General features: G+C 39.3%; 1 protein-coding gene across 1 annotated transcript in view; it reads right to left on the bottom strand.

Annotated features, from left to right (window-relative positions):
- Window positions 1–25,042, bottom strand: part of LOC140270762 (leucine-rich repeat and fibronectin type-III domain-containing protein 2) — a 146,057-nt gene that overhangs the window by 56,994 nt on the left and 64,021 nt on the right. Inside the window, exon 3 of the mRNA XM_072365963.1 lies at window positions 10,401–10,536. The gene's annotated coding sequence lies outside the window, so the exon portion shown is untranslated. The remainder of the gene's footprint in view (window positions 1–10,400; window positions 10,537–25,042) is intronic.

Here is a 25,042-nt window from a genome sequence, read left to right as displayed (position 1 = left end):
TCTCATCTATTGGCGATGGTTTGTACAGAAGTCATATTTTTGTCACGTCTGACCAGCTTGCTTGGTTACCTGTGTGATGGTGTGCTCACCACATCACCCACAGCTTCATTAAAGAGCAGAAATGTTATTCTATTGCTTTTCCAGGCATTGCACTGCCTAAAGTTTTATTTTTCGAAAGTATTTAACTCCAACTAATTAAATTCCAAATTAGTCAGATTCATACATTCAGCAAAAACCAGGAGCAACAGCAGCGGTCGACATTCACAACAGGAAAATTAAGCTCTTTTTTAAATTGACTTTAATCTCTGGGAGTATCTGAGAAACCAGAAAAGATGACGCTCAGTCACATGGATTTAAGGTTTGCCAGCTCTGACTGGAAGTTAAGTCATTTACATCTTTGACAGGTTAGGTGGGATTGACAAAGTGTTTTAATTCACTCTTATGTGCATCAAGTCTTCTTCAAACAAACAAAAAAACAACTCAAGCGAGAAAAAGGGCTCATTGGGGAGGAAGGTCTTAAAGCAACAAGAGCCACAGTGGCTGTTTGAGACCGAGGCCAAACCAAAGTGTTGCAGAAAGGGCCAGTAAAAGATTGATTCAACTGTTAATAATGTAAAGATCTGCCAGTAGAGCTCAAGAATAATAATGTAGACTTTAAAGTGCAAATGCTATGTCCCCTTTCTTGTCCCCATTTCTGTTATTAATCCAATGAAATGATCCACAACATGAAATTAAGAGGGAAAACGGTTTATTCACATGCTCAGCAACCGTGTATTTTTGAGGTTCCAACAAGAGTAAAAGTGTAGTAAAAATAATTAGTTTTTTATACCCAGCGCACGTATACCACATCTTATGTTGCACATAAAGGATACTGTTGGGTAATGTTTGGCTGTTACCACTAAGACCTCCACTAGTTTCTCAGTTTAATACCTTGTTAGACTCATTAAATTCCTGTGGAACAGCATTTCACACCCATTCCCCTCCCCTCCTCGGATTAAAATAAAAAAACCCTCACTGTGAGTCATTTATAAACGGAGCATCCCATCACTCTAAGCATATTTTCTGATAGAAAGCCAAAGCTGCTGAACTTTGTGATTCTGTCTCAGAGAGGCTCCCGCTGCTGTCACTGGAGTTTTAGCAGCATTTGTCAGAGGGCGTTATACGACTAGATGGGCGTGCTGCATCGCAGAGGCTTTCAGAAGCAGGTTGGCCACCGTCGACGCAACCCTCGATTCGTTTCAGTTGTTTCCACGATGAATCACAGCATCGGGCTTTTAATGGAGAAATCCAGAGAGCTCAACTTCAAAAGGGAGGTTAATGCAGATCCCTTGAGTATTTGCAGCTCTGTCACAACCTTTACATAAGCCGAGGAGCGGACAGAATTACTCATAGAAAAACTCAATTTTTCATGCTGAAATTTGTTTTTCCACCATCAGGACTTCAGGGTGAGCTCAGTGTGCGGATACTGCATTAAGGAAAAAATTAAGAACAGAGCCAAAAGCTAGAGAATCCAACACTAAATGCACAGATAATATAACTGTCCCTGCAACCGGTTAAGCTGAAAAACTTAGGCCCAGCTCCTTTTCCTTCCACTACCAACATGGAGGAAGAACAGCTGACTTTCCCCATGTTATCTAGTCCTGCAGCTAACAGAGACATCAACATCCTGACACATATACTGCACATGTCAAATTCATGACGTTTGCACATGCTGCCAAAGATAAAAGCCACCAGTGTGGGACATGGCATGTGGGGATAGATGAACAGTAACAAGAGCCTTGGGGAGCGGCTTAATGAGTAGGATAAGTGAACTATGAGAAGACTCGTGCACAGCTGTGACAGGGCCGATGAGGCTGGTGGCAGCGAGGGGCTGGATGGATGGAGGGAGGGTTTGTCAGGTAGAGGACGGGCTCACCTCGGCTCCCAGGAAACTTAAATCATGCGGAGACCAAGTGCAGACCGATAGATGAGGCCAGATTGCCAAAACTGACAAGAGCAATCAATAGATCGCAGGGTGATACTAACTTGCTATCATCTTTTTGATATCCTGCTGGGACGAGATTGGGCAGGAAGGCAATTCCCAGGTCTCAGTAAATCTGGTCTGTCTTCTCGTCACTCCAGATATATTTTCCAGTAAAATCTGTGTGACCTCAGAGCACAATATGAATCTCTGGTTAATTATTCCATTTGAAAAGAGTCATTTCACTATTCGACAGTTCCCACCGCAGCAGATGTGCACAGATATTTCATGAAAAAGTCTCTGCAAGATTTTAGCAAAGTGTTGATTTATTCACTAATTATAAACATCATAAACTAAATATATTTATAGTTTATAGTCGGGTAACGAAGATATTTGTTTTGTTTACTAGGTTCTGTATGAGTGTCATCTCTCAGATTCAGATGTCAGACTGCACCAAATAAGCAAATATCTTCCTAAATTATCCTGTCAAATCACAGCAAATGTCATGCAAGCTTCCAAAGACATTAGATAAAAGCATCATCAAGGGTCATGTGGTGCTAGTCGGTGAGGAACACATCAACTTTACAAGTTAAATAACACAGAATGAGAAACTCTTTATGAACCACAAGACAAATGGTTTGGATTTTAAGAAATATAATTAAAATGGAGGACATTCATCATAAAAAAATGTGCAGGTAAGCTTATAAATGTAGAAATAAAACAATGCTGCATATTTATGAATATATACAGAGATGTTTCTGAATTCAGGAAACCAAAATAAAGAGAAAAATTGTAAAGCAACTCAGATAATGTAGGCAACCTGTTGTGGTCACGTGACCGACATAAACCACAATCTTAAATCTAAAGATTTTGTTGTCCAATTCCAACCAAACAGCCAAAGCCAATAATCAAATAACAAAAACACACTCCTGCCACTTTGTACTTATCAGTACAAGAAAAATCTGCCTTTTTGTGACTCACTAAAGTCCTGGCAGAAGCCATGGTTATCACTTCCTCAGCTACTACATTGCTCTTCAAGCAGGTGTCCTAGCAGATCTCAGTAAAGACTCCTACAGATGGTCAGCCAAAAACAGCTTTTTGGTCCATGGCTCGTAGAACCGACCACCATAACCATTCAGATCAAGCTCAACAGTCTAATGTCACCTCCAGTGTTACTTCTGGGAAATCAGCCAGCTGTCTAAACTCGAATGGGTTTATGCTGATTCTCATCCTCTGTGTCCTCACAGAACCGCTGTCTTGGTAGACTGTTCCCATTTGTGGCTAAGTGCTGCTGGATTAAGCTACCAAATACACTCAGAGCAGAGGTGTCCCGCGCTATCCTTCAAGGATCTCTTGAGGACTTGTGTCTTCCGAGAAGACCTCCACACATCCGACATCGCTAAGATCCTAACGTGCCTAAAACACACTCACTCCACCTGTTCCCCTCATACTATGTCCTTTAAATAGATGTCATACTAAATGTGCAGGTCGAATTTTCTTACTGAAGTGAAACTTGATTGTTTCTCGCTCACATAAGCTGCTCTGAATAAAAAGGGGAACGGTACATTTCTGAATGTAAGATAAATGTTAGGAGCAGCTATCCTGTGTAAAACCCCCATCTACAGGGTCTAGCAGAAGACTCTCCTCCTCTCCTCTCTCCTCTGTGACAGCGCTTTCTTTTATGCTTTGCATTTTCACTCAGTGCTAAAAGGTTTACAGCAGTAGTATCCATCCCTGGTGCTCAACGCCCTGCATGTTTTCCACGTGTCCTAACTAAGTGAAACATAAACTAAGTGCGATGGAGCAGGGTAACATGGAGAATATGCAGGGCTGCGTGCCTTAAGGACCAGGGCTGGAAAACACTGGTGTACAGGGCCTATTCTTGAGTCTAGATGTGTATCTTTTTACCACATCTATGGAAGTGACAAGTGATTATATGCCGTTTAAGGGGCTGATAAGAGCCAGAACAGGTGTCACTTAGCTGCTGGGGATTTGCACTCTCAAACTGCACCAATCAGACCACAACTTCTTTCATTTTGGTTTATAAACCACCAAACATTTCTCTATAGAAAAGACAAATTCAAGAACACATATCTTAAAAGTGTACCTATAACTCAGGGAATTATTTAATGCAATTCCTACATAATTCTGTCAAATATAAAGATTGATTCAGTCAAAAACAGCCCAAACTGAACAAGAAGACAAGAAAACGAAGAGGAAAGGCGCATACATCAACAGATCAGTTTCAGTAACTCTTGAGAGAGACTGCCAATTAAATTTTCCAACTAAAGTAGGCAAGCTGACAAAGCCTGACTGAGATGCTCTGTTGGATTACATTTGCTGAAAGCTATCAGTTCATTGAATGGATCTTTCGTTTGACTTGTGAAACCACAAAGAAAATATTCAAGGTGCGCCTCACAGTTACCTAAAGCGTCACGCCATCCCAGTTATCGTGTTGGTAAAGATGACCAATCTGTAGCCCAAATCAACTTTTACTCTTTAGCTCCAACCTCTTCTGCAAATATGATCATATCTGCGCCCCAAAAGACCAAGATAATGGCTGCTAAATGCTGATGTTGAAGTAAACGCCATTTAAAACAAAAGGTGGAGAGACTTTATTTCTTATATGTATTGTGGATTTACTCTTCAGGAGGCTGGAGGGCTTTTAGGTGGACGACAGCCAGCCAGGAGACACAGATGCTTCGGTCCAACCCAGAACTTCTTTTTGCTTCAACCCACTCTTTGGTAAAGTTCAAACACATAAACCACCTGATTTAGACATTAAAAACTAAATGGTCACAAGGTTTTTCTGTAAGTTTCAGATTCTTAAATGCAGGTCAGAAAGCACGATTTATCTTTACTTCAACGTTATCTTTTTTCTTGTGCTAACGTCGTACATTGTGTCCGCTTTTCGATACAGCGCGACTCTCAAAGTAATGTTTGGTTTTAATTTTCTTTCCACATCTGAGATGGATGATTTGTATGTTTTAATGCAAATCTGGATGTTTTTAGTCCAAACTGGTTACTTTTGTTAAGTCACTGGAGAACGTCATAAAGTCCTCACAATTTAGAAACCAAATGCTTAAATTAAAACCTTTTCAATACCAGAATAAAACTGAACATAATTAATATTTTATGGAATGTAATGAGAAACTCAGCAGAGAGTTTAATTCACACTCTGTCCTTTTCCACTAATTCTGGCCTTTAATATAGATTCTGTTGATGTAATTAACTACACTTCAGCTAGGATTTGCTCTAATCTGGGCACATTGAGTTTTAAACTGGAGGATCAGGTCTGTACATTATACAGCTGCAGACTGACGATCCTCCCTCACCTGACATCTTCCTGCAGAGCTTCAGCTAAAGGGAGGCAAGTTTAGTCGTCAGAGAAATTTAACATCGACCTCAAGGAGAAGAAACCTCATAGAGCCCCCCCCCCCCCCCCCCCCCCCCCCCCCCCCCCCCCGCCACGTTTACTTCATTGAACAAATCAAAGACATGCCAGGCAGATTGCATTTTATCTTTTTCTGAATCGTCTCAATCAATGCAGTCAATTTCGCCTTGGATATGCCGCCTCCTTGCCAGCGCTTACCTGAACTCATTATCTGTTTTCTCCCCCAAAAATCAAAACTGAAACAAGCACGGATTAACTCGATGCCATGGCAGCTTTGTCTCTGGGATAATGGGCAACAATGAGCCCTGCTGTGACAGCAGTAAATGACACCAATTTTCTCCCTGGAAAAGAGAAAGATAAAATGAGGAGGGGAGACGAATAGTGTAGGTTCTGCTGAGTGTTTGTCCCGTTTTAGTGATTCATATCGTCCAATCACTACAGTGCATGCAGCACAAATGCTGGCTGACGATGCGTGGCAGGGTGGCTTTAAGAGGATTAGGTGAATGTCATATTTCTATAGCATGATCTGACGATTTTGTCTTATAGGGATAAAAATTGAGTGCATCTTTCTATTATTTCTAACTGTCAAACAGCTGTGAGCTTCCATCATGTTACAATTGAACACTGGAGTATTAAACTAGATATTTTTACCTTTTTCAAAGTAAATAATTCTTGTACAGCCTTAAAATTGTTAAGCTGTTCACTCAGAGCTCCACACGTGACCTTTTCACATAAAAATACATCAAGTTATTGTTACTTTTTGTGGAAATTCTGTAGATTCTGCCTTAACAGCCAGATTCATGACTAAGATGGGGTTTAGCCCCGCACCTTTTTCACGTATTCAGATCACAATGGGAGCAAATTATCTACAAAAGACGTATTCAGGGTTAGATATATCAAGAAAATGGCCCAGCACTAATGTGCTCTGTGGCTTTAATTTGTCATTTTTCATGCCGGTTATATCACTTTTAAGTTTTCAGCAGCAATCTGCATGTGTCTGATGTAGTACCCAGCTGTGCATTGTTCAGCCCTGGATGTGAGTGAAGGAGAGCTCGTAGGATGGATGGATAACCTATCAATCATAAACACCTTCATGAGAACTGAAAAGAAGATTAAGGGAAATGGCGGGACATCGGGAAAAGCAACAAAATATAGTTTAACACATCACGACTGGGGGCCAGAAAGCACTTTGTCAGCTGCTCATTCATTGATCCGGTCTCCTGTTTTACCCCTTTTCCCATGTGCATTCTACTGGATTTAGATCAGACTCTGGAGGAAACCACAGTCCACCTAAAAAAACCCAGAATGAGGGCTTTTGCTTAGTAGAAGCAGTGTTATAGATAGTGGCTCAACCTCAAGGTTGAACGTGTTTTGCATTCTGAGTAATTCTGCTCTCCTTAGTTGTAAAGTTAGTTGTTATCTGAGCAAGCCTCACAGACCGTCTACAAGAGATGGACACAGCCACTCACTCGTATGGAAGCAGAGAGCGGCATCGACAGAAGTTATTCACTTTTATTACAGTTATTTGAAACTGCAAGTTAATTATTCAATTTACTACGAAAAAATAGCTGTTTTTTTGCAAGATAACAAGTAAATTTATCTTGTTATCTTTAGAATTCAGCATTAGCTTTTCTCAAGATCATGAAAAGAGTTGAGAGGAAATTAGCTTTGTTTTCTTAAGGTTTACAATGAGCTTGAAAACACATGGTTCCTGTGTCATTAATGGCATATAGCCAAGATATACATACTAAGACAGTGGCATCTGTGGGCATATGTAAGAGCTTAACCAACTCCACTTCAGCCATGACCTGCCCCTCAGGAAAGAAAACTTTACTTTGCATAGGAACTTTGCCCCGTTCCTATGAGATGAAAGGCCGTGTTACCTCATGATAGCAACATAAATTCAACCATTATCACAACAAAACAATCCTTGTTTTTTCAAGATAAAGACATAATCAACTCACTAATTTCTGTCTGCTGTCAGAAAGGAAGTTAATCAGGAAGTGTCTTAAAATACAATTTAACTGATGGCGAGTTGGTGTTCCATCCAAGATATACACCCATTGATAAAGTATCTCATGAAATACTGAAAGTGTTGATGGTATCATTGCCCAAATGAACTCCCTCTGATCATGAAAGTTGATAAACTTCACATTTTTGCAGTGGGACTTGATTTAAATGGGGATCTCTATGATATATGTATATTTCTTTAATGTCTTGTGCTTTCAAAGAGTAATTTGCACCTCGTTTGCAACAAAGACTGGAATAAGTGTGCATGTCAACGATTCACCATAGCAGCTATCCAGAGGAAAACTGTGTCATTGCGGTGCATTTTGAGCTGTTTGTGTTGAAGTGTTTGGTTGGCTCAGCGGGAAGTCATATGACATAATATCGATTCTTAGTAATTGTGGACAAAATGCTGCATCTCCAGATGTCTTTAACATAAAAATGAAGCAGGGAGGCAATCTGTTCAACAGCCAAGAATGTCTGCTGTCACAGATGATGACTTAAAAATAAAAGAAACAGTGTGAAAAATGTTTGCAATCAGAGAAAATGATACCAAGTACTGAAAGAGCCTGACAGCAGAGTATGAGTCCGTGATTGATAGACAAGATACACAAAAATGGGTTTTAGCAGACTTTATGTTTCACTTTTAGGAGTGAAAATGCTTCAGTGATGTGAGTGACTTATACTATTTCAGAGAAACTTCTCCAAAAAGAACAGTCTGTTTATCTAATAGAGACAGAGGGCTGTTAAAGTTATAATTAGTTATCCGGTATCTGGGCCAATAAAGGAAGAATAGATGCCACAGGAATCCTCCATAAGAGAAAATGTTTTTGATTAAATAAATGCACAGTGCCAATATTAACTAACTAAAATACATCCATTGTAAGTGACTGTTCTGCATTTCATCACTCAGGGTACTAATGGATCCTGATTTGAGCTGTGTTTGCTGTTGAAGCAATATTTCTGAGGCTAAAAAAGTCTAAAGCCGCTCGATGACAGCATACACAAGAAACTGAGTGAGCCTTCTCACTCACTACACCATCAATCCATTGTATTTTGCTTGTCCGAGGTCGGGTTGCGGAGGCAACAGGTCCAGGTGGGAAACCCAATCATCCCACTCTTAGTAATACTCCAGAAGGGATATATAATCTGTCAGGTGAGTTCTGGGTCTGTCAGTCTTCACAGTTGGATGTGCCAGTAAACCCCAAAAGGGAGGACACATTCTAACCAGATGCTTCAATTGACTCCTTTCGATGCGGAGGAGCAGCAGCTCTACTCAGAGCTCCCTCCAGATGGTTGAGCTCCTCACCCTATATCTGAGACTGAAGCCAGCCACCCTCCAAAGGAAACTCTTTTCAGCTGCTTGTATCCGTAACCTCACAGGAAGACGTCAAATCTGGTGACAGTTTCACTAAATTGGCAACACAGCTCGCAATTCCTTAGGATATTTTATCTTTAATTGATCCAGTCATGGTTTCCTCAGCCACATAGGTACACCTGATGCACCTCTATCTTGCTTAACATTTGCAGCTTTTTAGTTACCTTCGTTTTGAGCCAAACTCAAACAAAACAGAACTTTCTCCTGCCATTTTGGGACCTGTACAATACGCGATAATATCAGCTTTGTTTGGTGATGGTGAGCCAGGCAAAGACAGCACTGGTTACAGGACATGTTTACACATAAATTTACAGTTACTCACCAACTATCAACATCACAGGTTTATGACCAGAGGAGATGAGACCTCTGAGGTGGTTTTTGGTGAATTGTGAATTGGCCAGTTGTGCCTGTGTATTTTCATGTGGACACAGATTTTTTTTTTTTTTAAAGTGATTTTGTATGCATTCAACTTTCTTTTTCTTTGTGAACATAGGAGAGGAAAAACCCAGATTTTTAAAAATACTCAAATTAATGTGTATTTAGTCTTGCTGTCACCATCATGTTGTCTATATATATATATATATATATATATATACCAGTAATTGTGGTTTGTATGCAAGAACAAGCAAGTTTGCCGTTTTGTCTCCAGAGCTGCATGAGGATACTCTTATTTACAGAGAAAAATGTCACAAAATGACTTTTTTTTATCTGTTTAACCACATTTTGCTCTACAGTTTTTTGTGAGACTGTTGCAAACGTGGAGCTAACGAGTGAACAATTCTCTACTTAACTTTACCTTTAAAGTCCTCATTTAAGCACATTTTATATTTAAATGTTCTTAAATGTGCCTTATTGCACTGTATCATCAATGCAAAAGTAACTAAAAAGGGCATATTTGCATTAATATAAATACTTTATTTCAATTTCAAACTTAGGCTGAGCTGATGCTGAATAACACTGGTGCAGGTGCATAAAAAAGCTCTAACATGACATACTGGATTACATGTATCCATTTCCACAAATACAGTGATTTTTGTGGCTGTTTCACCAAAAGAACAGGCTGAACTTTACAACGTAGCTGGATTCTTGTGAGAATCACAAGCTCTCGACCAAAAGAGAACATCCTGTATCGATAGAGTGGCTTTTAGATGTGATGACAATCAGTAATAGAGGCTCTTAGTCAGTCCATGTGATTTTGCTGGGGTCATCTGATTGAATTTTGCTTGACAGAAGTCTCAATTAGTCCTCTGCTATGTATTCTTTTCTATAGAGGACTTTCAGATGGATTTTGTAAAACAAAACCATAAAGGTACAGCTTAATCTGACACGTCAGGTAGCTTGAGATCATTTATGCCGTTTGCTAAGATCTAATGGCAACAAAAAAGTTGTTGATTTGTAAAAATGAAAATGTAACACTAAAGTCACTAAAGCATAAAGATTAAATAGAAGAGAAAGTGCCCTCAGTAGTGTAGCATCCTCAAAACTGTCACAAAGCAGAAGCGTAAACTCCAAAGAAACTAAAAAGACCAAACATCCTAATTTTTTATTGAAGTAAATGTACTTCTTACCTCTTCCAGTGCCATTGCACCATGAATACACTGCATAAGGTGACATTTGAGCACACATTCAGGGGAACAACAACTAGCATCAGTCATACTCACAGTAGCAGGTTTGTGCTGTTTGGTCAGGTCAGGTATCCAAACACATAATGTTTCATATCTAGAAGATGGAGTCCAATTCATGTAGCACTTAGCAGCTTCCTGGTCTCATTTGTCTCTGTTGGGTTTATCAGGTAGCCTACAGTAAGACAGGGATTGGGACAACATAACATCCAACAATTAGTGAATACAGTTTGAAGTTCCACATAGGAAGAGTTTGTTGTAATTGAATACATAAACTATTGAAGACAGAGGTAAAACACGTCCCAGTCATGAGAAAGACAAGGCATCAGGAGATGATGATTTGTGTGAAAATGCAGCATTAACACATCTCATTGAAATTCTGTGACCATGTCAGAGCACATGTCCTCCCAGAGCCCACTGCTGCTTCTCATCCTAATGAAAGAAGATAAAAGCACACCGAGAGGAAGATAGAACAAGGTTTCATAATGTTTATTTTGGGCAAAACTGTGTGTTGTGGCTCCAGGCTGCAAAGGCCTAGGTGAATAAACAAAAGCAATGTTTCAGTCCCTTTGCAATTAGTGCTAAATTTGCAGAACAATACAACTCACTGATCAAGGATCTTCTTTATACTTACATCACATGGTCGAGGAAAAACACTAATATGCAATATACAAATCACAGGAAGCTGCAGTGGACAAGTGACACCAAATTAAACAATGTCAGTGTGACACTAGATAATTAGGGCTTTGTCACAGCAGTTAGCATAACCAAAAAGCAGATTTCTTGATTCTTGAAAATATCCGTCCTTTGCACTGTTTCCATTAGAAACCAGCTGCCAACTTCAGATATGTGGAGCTTGTTTAATTATGAAAGAACAAACCTATTCTCACTTTTACACAGTGCCATCCATGCGCCACGCATGCAGCTTGTTTTTATTTATAATTGACCTTTAAAAGTCTGACTGTATGACATTCCTGTTTCTGGAGGCAAATTAAATTCTATTTGTTTCAATTACAGGATTATAAATGTACAATTAAAGAAAATGATCTTCCTCCAGGAACTGTCATTACCTGAGACAGTTTACAGGATAAACATTCAGCAGGGATCAGTCATACAATAGAACGTAATTCCAAAATTTGTCCAAAAATGAACAGCATGGTGCAGGTTTGAGCCTGGTGAACTGTTTTTAAATGGGACTAATAATTGTACTAATTGCTCACATTGATTCCAGTTGAGGGCTCTGTGTGGCACAAATGACAATACAGCAGAATATAATCCAATACTTCTTGTGGCTGAATCTAAATTAAAAAAGGGTGCTTTAATGTCTGCATCAAGACTTCGAAGCTTGGAAAAGATAATGTCAAATTCCACCACACAAACTCAGACACCAACTGGTGTCAAGAATGAGTACATTAAAGTTCAAGTTAAACAAAATCCATAGGGATTTATGTGGACATTTAAATGTTTGAGAATAAAACCTGAAAAGAAAAAATAGAAATATATCATACTGAACAGTTGAGTTAGTTGGTCTTTCATAGATTTTCTGTTCAGGACTTTCAGGGCTTCGGGTTGGAGCTGGCATTTAAGGTGACCAAAAACCAACCCTGTCCCTCCTACTGTTAGCTTCAAGCTAGCCAACCAAACCACCTCGCTGTGAATCTTCCTCAATTTACACAATTTGTAGAATTTACGCAGCTTGAATCAAGAAAAAATAAAATAAAAGATTAATTTTGTGGAAAGCAAAGTTTAAACACTGCACTGGACATGTTGGAGAGGCTAAATGCTGTTCAGAGATCAAATTCACACCCAAGATTGAAGGACCAAGTAAACAGTCTTGTTCTGCATTTGTTAGATAACTGCATGTGCACAAACTTATACTTTAATACCCGTGGATTATAGAAGGTTGAGGATCATCACCAACACCCGCCTCATTTAATTTTAATTTTAAATTTTAAAATTTTTAAAATTTTCATTTCTATTTTTTTTTTTTTGTTAACCTTCACTGAAGCTGGATGGAATTAACAGAAAAAGACAATCATATCCGAGCAATACTTACTCAATATAGAAATAATAATAGAAGATGCAGCTGAGATGCATCACACTATTGTCCAACTTTGTCATTGTCCAAGTAAGTATCACACATTTAAGTGTAAGTTGCTAAAGTTAACAATTTTAGTAACTGAAGCCACCGACTATGACTTCTCAGCATTGACTATGGTTCTCAGCTGGAAAAGGGTGGTATGCTCTCTCCGGGTCGGGAATGAGATCCTTCCCCAAGTGGAGGAGTTCAAGTATCTCGGGGTCTTGTTCACGAGTGAGGGACGAATGGAGCGGGAGATTGACGGGCGGATCGGTGCGGCGTCTGCAGTGTTGCGGGCTCTGCACCGACCCGTCGTTGTGAAGAAGGAGCTGAGCCAGAAGGCGAAGCTCTCTACTTACTGGTCAATCTACGTTCCCATCCTCACCTATGGTCACGAGCTGTGGGTAGGGACCGAAAGAACGAGATCGCAGATAAAAGCGGCCGAAATGGGTTTCCTCCGCAGGGTGTCTGGGCCTCCCTTAGAGATAGGGTGAGAAGCTTGGTCATCCGGGAGGGGCTCGGAGTAGAACCGCTGCTCCTCCGCATTGAGAGGATGCGTCTTGGACGCCTCCCTGGTGAGGCGTTCCAGGCACGTCCCACTGGGAGGAGACCCCGGGGGAGGCCCAGGACACGTTGGAGAGACTATGTCTCTCGGCTGGCCTGGGAACGCCTCGGGGTCTCCCCGGAAGAGCTGGAGGAAGTGGCCGGGGACAGGGACGTCTGGGTTTCTCTGCTGAAGCTGCTGCCCCCGCGACCCGACCCCCAGATAAGCGGCAGATGATGATGAAGCCACCGTTGGAGGGTGACCAAAACCTTTCATATCTGCAGTGTACATTTCTGATTTCCCATTTAAGTAGTTTGATTTACTTAAATAAATAAATTCTGCTGTTGTTGCTGTTATCGGGGTTAATTTATGGTAACTCGATCCGATGTGAGATCTGTCAATCAGCATTCTCAGCAAACACAGCCTCAGCATCTTCGAGCAGAGAAAACTTCTAATTTTATTCAGGCTGGGTTGGTATTAACATATTCTTCTGTGATGTGACAATCTCAGAACGTATCTTTATTTCTGATGTTCTCGAGCATGACACAAGCCGAGCCAAAGTGACAACTTCTCACATCCAAGCTGTGTTGCATAAAAACTGACAATTTTCCTAATAAGACACATTGTCGCAGAGTGTCACACTGGATGTTAAAAACACCACAGATGAAACAGTTCCACATGAAGTGACCTCATTATTTGGGGTGGAGAACAAAATTCAAATTCTGCATGAATGAAGCCAAAAATTCTGCTGTCTGATTGTTTGTTTGAACTGAGTCTCCATTTTTAGTCTGAAGCTGTTCAGTTGCGTTGGGTTTTTTATGTGACTTTTGTTACTGCATCGTGTGAAACGAGTCCCCAGCTTGATTGCATTAAAACACCATCTTAATAATCTTTTTTTCCCTCAAATCTGTTCATCTAGTTTTTAAACTGCAGTGAACAGAGCCTTTCTCTTGTTTGTTCTCTGGTTTGTTCTCCGCTGTCTCAAAGGGTCGGTACAACATGTCCCATAAATAAAAACAATGTTATTTTAAAGATCTTGAATATCCACTGTGTTGAGTTAACACAGGCTGAAGGACAGTGGTAATAACCCATTACGTTTTTACAGTTATTTATTGTACAATGTGACATAATCTTTACCCAAGTCTCAATTCTAGTACCATTTTCAGTAGTTTTAGTTGAATATTTGGGGCCACTGTCTTCCTATAGGTAAGGCAGTTTATTTGTGGAGCACAATTCGTACACAAGGCAATTCAAAGTGCTTTACAGCTACACAAAGTCACAAGAAGGCAAATAAAATCATTCCATAAAACATAAAAGATAACCATTAATCAATTAAATTAAAAGCAAAGAGAGCAGATAAATAACTTTCATTTGTCATATGCACAGCTAAATAGAACTGTTTTCAGCCTGGATTTAAACATTGTCAGAGTTGGGGCCTGTCTCACATCTTCTGGAAGACTGTTCCAGACTTTAGGAGCATCAAACTGAAACGCAGCCTCACCTTGTTTAGTCCTGACTCTGGGCACCAGCAGGAGACCCCTCCCTGAGGTTCTCAGAGTCCCTGTTGGTTCATATGGCTCTAACATGTCAGAGATGTGCACGAGCAGAGCTGTTTTAAAGTCTATTCTCTGAGCGACAGGAAGCCAGTGCAGAGACCTGAGCACTGGACCAATGTAGTCGTATTTCCTGGTTCTCGTCAGGACTGGAGCAGCAGCGTTCTGGATGTCCTGCAGCTGTTTTACTGCCCGTTTAGAGCCCAGTGACCAGGCCGTTACAGTAGTCTAACGTGCTGGAGACAAACGCATGGATTAGTCTTTCTAAGTCTGGTTTAGACACTATTCCTTTGATTCTGACGAAGTTTTTTAGGTGGTAAAAAGTTGTTGATGTTATTGATTTAATGTGGCTGATAAAGGTCAGGTCTGAGTCCATTATTACCCCCAGATTTCTAACTTGATAACTATAGTCTTCAGTTGAACCACCACTCTGACTTTATCCTATAAAATACTTAGACAAACTTGGGAAACCATCTCTGTATGCAAAGGCAGTGGCACCATCTACAATTTCCATAGGAGTTATATAAAGTTCAGGGCTGACAGTGCTCTTTGTCCTCAGTTCAAAGCTCAACTGAAAATATTTCAACTTTTCAGACACCTCAGCTTTCATGCCGCCTCTCTGCCACCAACAAATCAAAAGCATGCAATCCACTTCCAGAGGCTTCACAGCTGCCTTCAATCCCTGATGTTGCCATTACAACGCTTCTCGGATGGGAAACTGCTTTCACATTAGTATACAGGTAAGTTTTCATAGCACATGCAACACTACATCCTGTTTCAACCTTAATTTACCACAACACATTTCCTCAGCATCACATCTGGGGCAAGATTTGTACCAGCTTTTAGCCACGACTCTGGGTTTCCTTTTAAAATGATTAAACATTCAATGCTGTGCTCCATGGTGAGTCACCACATAAATCATTTCCACTTAAAAACCAACTGAGATTAATGTATCTCTAAACCTCTTTCAGATGACTTTGGGGTTCTTTGTTCCTGTTTTGCAAATAAAGAACTGTTGGTCACTTATCTGAGACATTTTTTTTTCCCAAAAGGAAAACTTCAAATGATCATATTCAGCCAAAGTTGCTCTAACCCACATTCACCAACTCAAAGTTTTGCTGATACCCGACCCCAGTAAAGAATCAGGTACTTAACCCAAACTACACTGAATGTGCATTCAATTCAACCCCATTTTCAACGCCGTTTTCAAGATGACAGCGTTTGGATTACAGAGTTTTGATCAAAGAAAGGTTGATCCAGCCAACACATTCATCATCATTTAAAATTTTTTACATTTTGACTCTTGATCAAGAGCCCTTTGTGTCAGTTTTCAATGCACAGGGTATTTCTTTACCATCACTTTCTGGCACAGCGAAACTGCTCGACAGCCGCATTTTGCCAGTTATCCTTCTTTCAATGTTGGGCCTGATTCACATATATGTGTGTCAGCTGACAGGCTTGTAGTGAAAAGTTGCGAGTAGTTCAACTGGTTAAGCTTCGTCTAGCAGCGGCGGCGGCACCAGCCAAACATATGACCTTACTAATGTATCTGATCGGGGCCTGGCTCCCGTCAAACATTAACGTATCACATTCGTGTGAATCCTATGAAAGCGATGCAAAAGCTGTGCAAATAGAAAACTATGTGCAAAGGATGGTAGTCTCATTTAATATAGACGGTGTTTAGCTATCCCAGTATTTGTGCAGTGATTTTTAGCTCCGTCCCTCTGGATGGAGGTTCATAGTCCAAAGATGCATGCACAGTGCTACAAAAACAGTTTTTTTCGTGCTGCTTCTTTATTTCAGTGTTTTTGGCTGATCTTTTTTCTTTCTCACAGCACTTTAATAATTTTATTGTTCATATTTGGGGATTTTTAACATGTTTTATTTACATAACATGTTGTGTGTCATGTCATTAACTGTATGCCGACAAAACAAATCTACCTACAGGTACAATTAAAGGAACCTGGACCAAAAAACTTTATGATGTGGGGTTATGAACATGAAGAAAAATGGACCATGTTAAGAGTTCAGATTGGAGGAAAAGGACAGTTAGCAAACTTCCAAGTATAAGTACAAGTTAGCTTGTTTGTTTTATCTTTGTTTGGCCTTTCTTTTGTATTCTGTAGTTCCTTCGCTTAGCTACTATACTACATCTGTACATGCTAAAAGTTCAAGTTTACAGTTATACAATACACATGTTAAGTTCAAATTATGCATTAAAAGTACTTGTTTAAGGTTCAGAAACCTTAAAGTACACAATGGAAATGCATTTTAACACTGGAAGTATATGTTACTAAATAGGGAAACACTGTACATCCAAAAGTGATGCTTTTATGCTACCATCTGTCTTCACGGTTGAAATTGAAACAGCGGGATGATGATCAAACATCAGTTTGTGATGAGTTGGGAGTGAAAACGGTTTAATCAAATCAAGAAATTGAAATAGTTTAAGTACAGGTTCAAACGGTTTGCAAATAATCCTAAACAGTAAGAACAATGTGTTCTGACCATATTTCAAGACAAATTTATATATAAATACAGATAATTGACTTACTTTTTCTTTTCATACATATGAAAGAGTTCCTCTCCTGCACCTGGGAAAAACCTGTAGATGCTATCATTCCTCATGATTCCTGCAGAATATCCTCCTAAACCAAATTGAAAGTATGGGGTGTTCCTAAGCCAAAGAGATTTCCTGACTCTCTTGGTTGTGGTGTTTAGGTGCTGCCAAGAACACCTCTGCTTTCATTCTGGCAACACAATTCACTTGATGAGATTCAGGAGCCTGCGAGCAGTGTTCTCCATCCCTCCGTAAACCCACCCACAGCAGCATGAGTGCCCACTCTGCCTCATGGTGGGCTTTACATTGTTCGGGTGCAAACAGGCATGAAGTTGTAAAAGTTCAACCAGAATTCAGACAGTTACAATTTCATGCTGTATAATTGAGACGCTGCTGTTGGCATACGTGTCACGTAGGTCATCGGCTGCTGTCACTCTCGATTATAGTTGATGTAACATAGTGAAACATGGCACGCTGGTAAAGAGTTTCAGTAATCCTGTGCGAACACAGTGTTCTTTTCTTAATTCTCAGCACCTTGCAGTGGTGCCACAGTGCTCTGATACACGTGTGGCGGCTGTCAGGGTTTTTTATATAACACAAGCATGCTTATAAATGTTAAATAATTCAACCAAAATGTGAGCTACACAGTCCCTCAAAGAAAATGAATTAACCTATGCAGTCTCTGAACACTTTTCTGGAAATAGGTTACGTCAAAGTAATCAATCAAAGTATGCGTCTGCTCATTTATGCACTCTCTTAGGGATCAATTGAGGCGGACACAGGAAGCCAAGAAAATTATTTAAATGCACAGTATTTAAGTGTTGTATGTCGAGTATTTACCGGCACTTAATTAGGAGCAAGACTGCACTGCCGACATTCCCTCTGTCATTCTCTGAACCGTATTAAAGATTAATTCAAAATAAAACAACAGAATGGGAACATTAGCAGACACTAAATACAAATACTTACTACAAATACAGCAAATAATGTCAAATGTACACGTGTGTGTACTCAGACATCTAAAAGGGGTTTGATGTGAAATAGGTTCAAAGTAAGCAAGATGGTGATGTTTGATAAATGGAATCCGTATCTGAATTTTGTTTACTTTAACAGTAAATGAAGTCAGCTGAGAATGTGGCCTTTGCTTCTGACAGGCGTTTGTTCCGCCCACAGACTGTATATAAAAGATGGACGACCACCAGCACACCGATCAAAAGGAGGGAATCTAGCTAATGATGCCAAAACAACTCAGGATTTCATGAAAGAAGGTTTCTGAATGGGAGTCTAATGCAGCCAGCCCTGAGCAGTTTTAAATATTACTGCTCTTTAAGGCACTTCAATGCTTGCTTCATGTCTGACACAGGATGGCTACGCCCATTTTTCTATATACAATCTATGACTGCTTCTGGTACTGTGGAATGTATTTGGAAGTGCTGCTTAAATAGACAATATGTTGGCTTCTTTTCTCTGCACAAGCACAGAGAAAAGGCCTCCATCAATCTTCAGCTTTCAGTCTGTTACACATGCAGCCAAAGACGGTACTGTTAAATGTATGTTTATCCATCAATCCTGCCGAGCACTCAAGCACAAATGCATCATATATGCAGCATATTATTCTTTCTATATTGCTGTGGTATGTCAGCATGATGTAGAAAACACATCAATCAAAGACCCAAGAGACTTCAGGCTGTTTAAATCAAGTCCAGTGAACACAGAAGTAAACAACTTCAGTCTGTTTTTCCCAGTACACAGGTTTTCCTGTTTGGATGTTACAAAAGTATCGTGTACCATGTGTTGTACATGTACCAAAGCTTTTTGTCGTCACAAGCTGTAGAAACAATAACCTGGTCTCCATCCAAATGTTTTGCAAATTTCAATAAATTCTTCAGGAAGTCGCAGAAAGAGTTAAAAAGAGATAAAAACAGCATAAATAAAAAAACGTTTTATTCTATTTTTCACAAAAAGTATATTCAGGCATTTTCTAAAGATTCTTGTTGTTCATTAGCTGCTAAAGGCTCCTGTGAGTTGTCAATCAAAAACTAATGACTCTGGCTAAATTTGAAATCTTCAGATTGAGAGTTCACACGTGAGCCAGACCTGGAGGAGAGAAAACTTGAAAGATAATTCTACGGCAATCCACGGGTATATTTTGAAGCCTTCATATTTTGCTGATAAAAGAATCCCTGAGCTGGATTGTTGGGACACGTTTTTTGGCGGGAAAGCATCCAACATCAATCACTGGATAAGCATGAGACTTGAAGCGATTCAACACCATTTTGTTTCTGGCATTGATTGTCCCCACTGTGGTCATTGTGTTGTAAAAATCCTTTATATCACTCGAATCAAAATAATTTCATCTACCCAACAGCATGTCAAGTGTGTTCTTAATTATATACAGCAGCCCACCTGTATCTTAAAATTTAACTTCCATCCATCGTAAGACATGAATGTGTGAAAAGTCAAGAATCTAGAGTCAAAATGCTTCATCATCTTGGGACTATATATATGTATATATATATATATACATATATGACATTAAAATTTAAGGTATTTTCATCAGTACTTGATGAAATATTCCAGCAGCATCTTATAAGACTTCCCCCAACACTCTATCAGTGGAAACACCCTTTGATGGACCTTAAGTAACTTCCCAAAGCTTGACGAATTTGTTCCAGAATCAGAGTGGACTTTGTACAGCTCTTTTCCAAGACTGAGCTGTGCGAAGCTTGACTGCTAAATTGTCTTTGACATGTGAAACCATCGCAGTGCCACTTTCACTGAAAGCTAAGACAAAGACTCCGAACAGGCAGTGTGATACAAGCCAGTAGTGAGGAAATAAGCCCTGATAATTTTGACTTATGGCCAGTTTACATGCATACAACACGTTTTCATCATTATTATCACTTTAATCTGGATCATCAAAGAACTGGTGTGTTCTCCCTGCAAATCACATCCAATATCTCTGCAAACACAACCGTCAGAGTAAAATGACAAGTTGCTGGATATTCTGTGACACCATCTATCTGAGGGGATTTGGACATGACACCTGAGCTGCAAATGAGGTGTCTCAGAGATTTCAGGTCAGAGTGAATGCTCCGCACGTCCCTCTGTCCTGCTGTTGGCATCATTTTGATCCATGCACCAGACTTGTCCCTTAGACTGCTAATGAATGATGTCTTCAAAGATGCAGCACTCCCTGAACTCACCTCACACTATTATACAACACTGTATCTGGAGAATTAAAATTATACTGGCCTTATTAAGGAACACTTTGACAGATATAAAAGCTAACTCATGGTTGAGCACATAATTCTGGAGAAAATATTCTGCATTTGATAACATAGTCGACACAACATGCAGCTGGCAAAAAATTTAAATAAAATAATAATATATAAGGGTAAACTTTATTTATATAGCACTTTTCAAAACAAATGTTACAAAATGATTGAAATAGCTACATTTAAATAAAATCAAGTGACGACAACTTAAAACAAATCAATACCAATCGATCTGTTAATCAAAAATGACATCAAATCAAGTAAAATCAAGTAATTAAGTAAAATCAGGAAGGCTCTCTGATAAAAGTATGTTTTAAGATGAGAGTTGATCTCATCAGGCAGCTTGTTCCAGTTTAGGGGCTTTGACCTCAAATGTTCTGTCACGTCTGGATCTTGTAAATGCCTGTGGTCCAACTGTGTCATACATTTTCAAATGATGTACAACTCCTCCCTTACTTCCTCTAAGTGTGCATACTCTCTGTGTTACATTTGCTACACGCAGAGTCGACGTTCTGAGACAATAATGTCAAGTCATTTAACACATTCTCACAGCTTTTTAAACCTCCTCTGCATTGAACCTACTTTGCTTTTACAACCATGTGGGCTCAAAGCAGGGGAGGTAAAAACTCAACCTGCTCTTGGCTCTATATTTGGCTCTGCAGCACACCGCGTGTGAATTGTACCTATGAACCTTTTGCTTCATAATTCATATGTGCTCAAGCAAAAATCATATTGAAAGGAATTAATGTTATCTTGGCTCAAACCAACATCCATTTAATCATCACCATGCTTTGGAGTTGCAACCAGTCTCAATGCTTAGCCTCTCAGGAGAAAACCGAGTGGGGGTGTGGAAGGATAGAGGGATGTGCTGTACAGCTTGTGTGGGGGATGAGCGGTCACAGATATTTCACATCAAATTAGAGGAAAAAAAATATTGTATAAAATAAATAGAGTAGGACTGAGCACCATTAACATACAGTAACCAGGGACTGTATAGCATAGTGGTATGATTGCCACCTTTCATGTGGGAGACCTGGGTCGCTTTGGATAAAAGCGTCTGCTAAATGCCTAAACCTAAACTACTACAGTATGACCTAAACACTCCTTGGTATGTATTATATGTACACCTCTGTCCTACTATAGGAAGCTATAATACTTGAACCAAACTGAATACTTTGTATTTATATAACCATGTTGAAATTATTAAGCCATATAAATACTCACAAATAAGTTAAAAAAATAAAGAGATTGTGGGGAAAAAATGGTCTATTTTTTAGTTATTCTATTACGGTTAAATGCATAAATAAAAAAAACTGCTGCTCTATCCCTTCTAAAACAAATAAAATGTAGCTTTTAGTGTTAGCTTCTAATGCTAAGTCACCAACATCTGCTCAAGAGCATATAACATTTAGAACAATGTAAAACAGTTTTCGTTACGTATGAAAATATAATAATTGCAAGTGTTTTTTGTTAAAGAAAAAAGCAGACAGAAAGGCAGACTTTAAAAATATCTAAATTAAGTTTATTTTCATTGACAAACTAGCTAAACAGGGAAATATGGTGTAAGGTTATATTCAGAATATGAATGGCGAGTAAAATGACCTGCATGACGTGCACATTTCTGAGTATACAGAAGTGAAACGGACCAGGTGTATTTCAAAATTGGATAATCAAGTGGTATTATCCCCATAGTAGATTACTTCTTTTTCATTTTGGTATCCCTGATCTGGATTTGTATCAGCCTCTCACACACCTATGAATAAAAGAAAGCAATATTCACTTACAGAATGTACTGGAATTTAAGCTGAAGTGAAAAAGGCACACAAAAACACATTGCAAAACAAGATGTTTACCTCTTGAATATGAGAATGATGTTTTGAAGGGCATTGCCAGACAGCTCACAGTGCACTGTTTAACACGATGACAGGCTGATGCGTCAGAGAGATGGTGTATTTATAGGCTCATTTGCATGCAAGATATATGATGAAGCCGCACAGTAATTGGCTGTGTACGTTTAGTCCTCCAGAGCCGAACACAAGATGGAATCTGTATGTATATGCATTATGTATGCAAGGATAATACATATTAAATTTCAGAAATCTTTGTTGTTGTAAAATCATTTCGGGGAGAATATTGAGATGGGGCTTACGTCAAGAGCCTGGGCCTCAAGCTCCTGTTTGTAATGTTGTCTCACTTCTGTTAAGCGGAATGTACATATTAAGCTGGATTACACCCAAAACTGACTTGAAAATAAGCCTAATATGGTATCGTCTTATCTCTCATGACACTACTGTGCAAAACCGCTTTGCAATACCTGCCCTGTCTACACAAAGTGTTATTCATCCACATGATTCGTTCATTTTAGACCTTTTCTTTCCTCACGCTCCAAGAAGTTCTTGGTAGATGAAGTACATTTGCCTCAGTAGAAGGGTAGTAATGCACGTAGGTGGTGTTGCAGAGGTGAAACTGCTCTCCTAGGCAGCAGGTCAGACCCTGATGACAAAAGCTGGCATTTTAAAAGGTCAGCTCATACAGTTTGAATTCAATGTAACCGCTCTTCCTTATTACCTCTATCCATACCACACAGGCAATTGTTTCCTTTTCTTCTGGCAAATAAACACAGGGGGTTTAACTGAACTGTACCACTCTACTTTAATAAGAAACAGTCAATTAATTATGTGTCTGAAAGGAGGCTATGATTGCAATCCATTGGATGGTTTGAATGTCCTTCACAGGAACGACAAATGCGTTTGTCTCTGAAACAGAATGTTATTAACATCAAGATAACTCAAAGGTAATTTTTTTCTATCAAGAAGAAATAAGGAGAATAATTCAAATTCCATATATGGGTTACATACAAACTGAGTAAAGGATGGAGTTACTAAGCAGATGTCATGATTCTAACTGAAGTTTATACCGACCAAATGTACTTCAGTGCGACAGCCAGCATCATTTTGCTTCTTGTCAACATCTGTGAATGCTGAACATCCCTCATTTAACATCCTCTCTGTATTTCGGTCCTTCTTTTTATGCATTTGCTTCTTTGTATGCATTTGTAAGCTGTGTTTTACAAAGACAACAAAAAATCTTCTGAAAATCCTGTTTTTTAAGAGTAAGATGAATCATTTCTGCTACAGCGGTGAAATGTAGAATCACTTTTGGAAAGAGTTATTTGAACTTTATGAATAACTTAAGATGTGAGTGAAATGTAAAATCATAATCCTTCTTTCAGTCTGTTCAGGTCTTAATAATAATAATAATAAGAAGAAGACGAAGACGAAGAATCTAAGAGCAAGATTTGTGACTTCACAACTAGTTCAGAGGTCAGTAATGGTCCAACAGACATGATATAGAAACTTTAATGTGATGTAGGAGAAAACGTAACTCAGCAGTTATAACAAATAACATTTAAAGGATGGACACAGACTTATTGTTGTGTTTCAAACCAGGACCAAAAGAGGAACGCTCTTATCTTATAACTTCTAAACTTCTAAACTTTGCTCACTGATTTTCTTAATTTCCGCAGCAAAGTAGCAAACACGGCATCACCTTATTTTACAAAAAGGTCAACAAGGCGTGGATTTGAGAAAGGCTGTACTAAAGTGCCTTGCACGGAATCACAAGGGAAAGGACTTCTAATGATCACTTCTATCCATCTGTACAGCTCATGTATGGTTTGAAGCACTTACAGACTGTAACCTTTGAGCTCAAATGGGAAACTGATGTTTAATGTTTCTCCATGATTGATCAAATGCAGGAACCTCTAAGTCACAGGCAGTTGAGTTGTGCATCACGTAACTTTACTTGAGTTAATAGAACTTATCCGAAGTGTTCTCAGATCTAAAGACCACCTCATCAAAGGAAGTTTGATTTTACTCCCATGCCCATCCAAACTCCGTCCTCTGTCTGTAATGGTCAGCTCAGAGACCATTCAGAGGTAATCCTTACTTTCTTAGATTGCTCAAGTTCATTCATTTGGCCACCATCCAAAAGCTTATGACATGATGTATATGAGGGATAGCCTCCAGGTTCAGCTCCCTTTCACTACAATAGCCCAGTGCAGTACCACAGCACAGAGTGGAGCTATGTTTAAAGCTTGACTTGGACTCGCCTTTGTTCCAATATACATGCACGGATGATCCTGTGGTTCTAAAATATGGATTTTATTTAGCAGAGCAACAGTCTGAGAATGCAAGTTGACACGTTGTCATAATGGGCTAATTTTCACAGTTCACAGTTTCGGACCCGTTTAGTTATCTACACTTGACTGTTTTTACAAAAATATAAAAAAAGAGGAAACTTTGGAGGACGTCCAGAATCTGGTGTGATTCAAGCATTATCTGAGTGTTTGTCTGGTTTTGAGAAGCTTGATTTGGTCTCATTTTAGTCAGACTAACATGTTTACATGCATTTTAAAAGTCTAGCTTTGGTCATACTAATCCAATAGTTTGTTTACGGCAATCTGTGCATCTTTTATTTTGCCTTTGTTCACGAGTCAAACCCAAAGATATGAAAACTAAGGGCCAGCAACTCCCTCAGAACCCAAAGAGACCAAACCACCACTTTTATATTGTTATCACATGAATATTGACCTTAATGGATCTCTAATGGACATGTGAGGAAAGAAAAGGGCTTTGGGGTAAAAAACAAATCAACCTGCAGTCAA

This window comes from Leuresthes tenuis, unplaced genomic scaffold (assembly GCF_036924035.1).
Source record: "Leuresthes tenuis unplaced genomic scaffold, fLeuTen1.0.hap1 SCAF_15, whole genome shotgun sequence".
Classification (NCBI taxonomy): Eukaryota; Metazoa; Chordata; class Actinopteri; order Atheriniformes; family Atherinopsidae; genus Leuresthes; species Leuresthes tenuis.
Note: the sequence above shows the minus strand (reverse complement) of the source record. Positions and strands in the feature narration are given on the sequence as shown.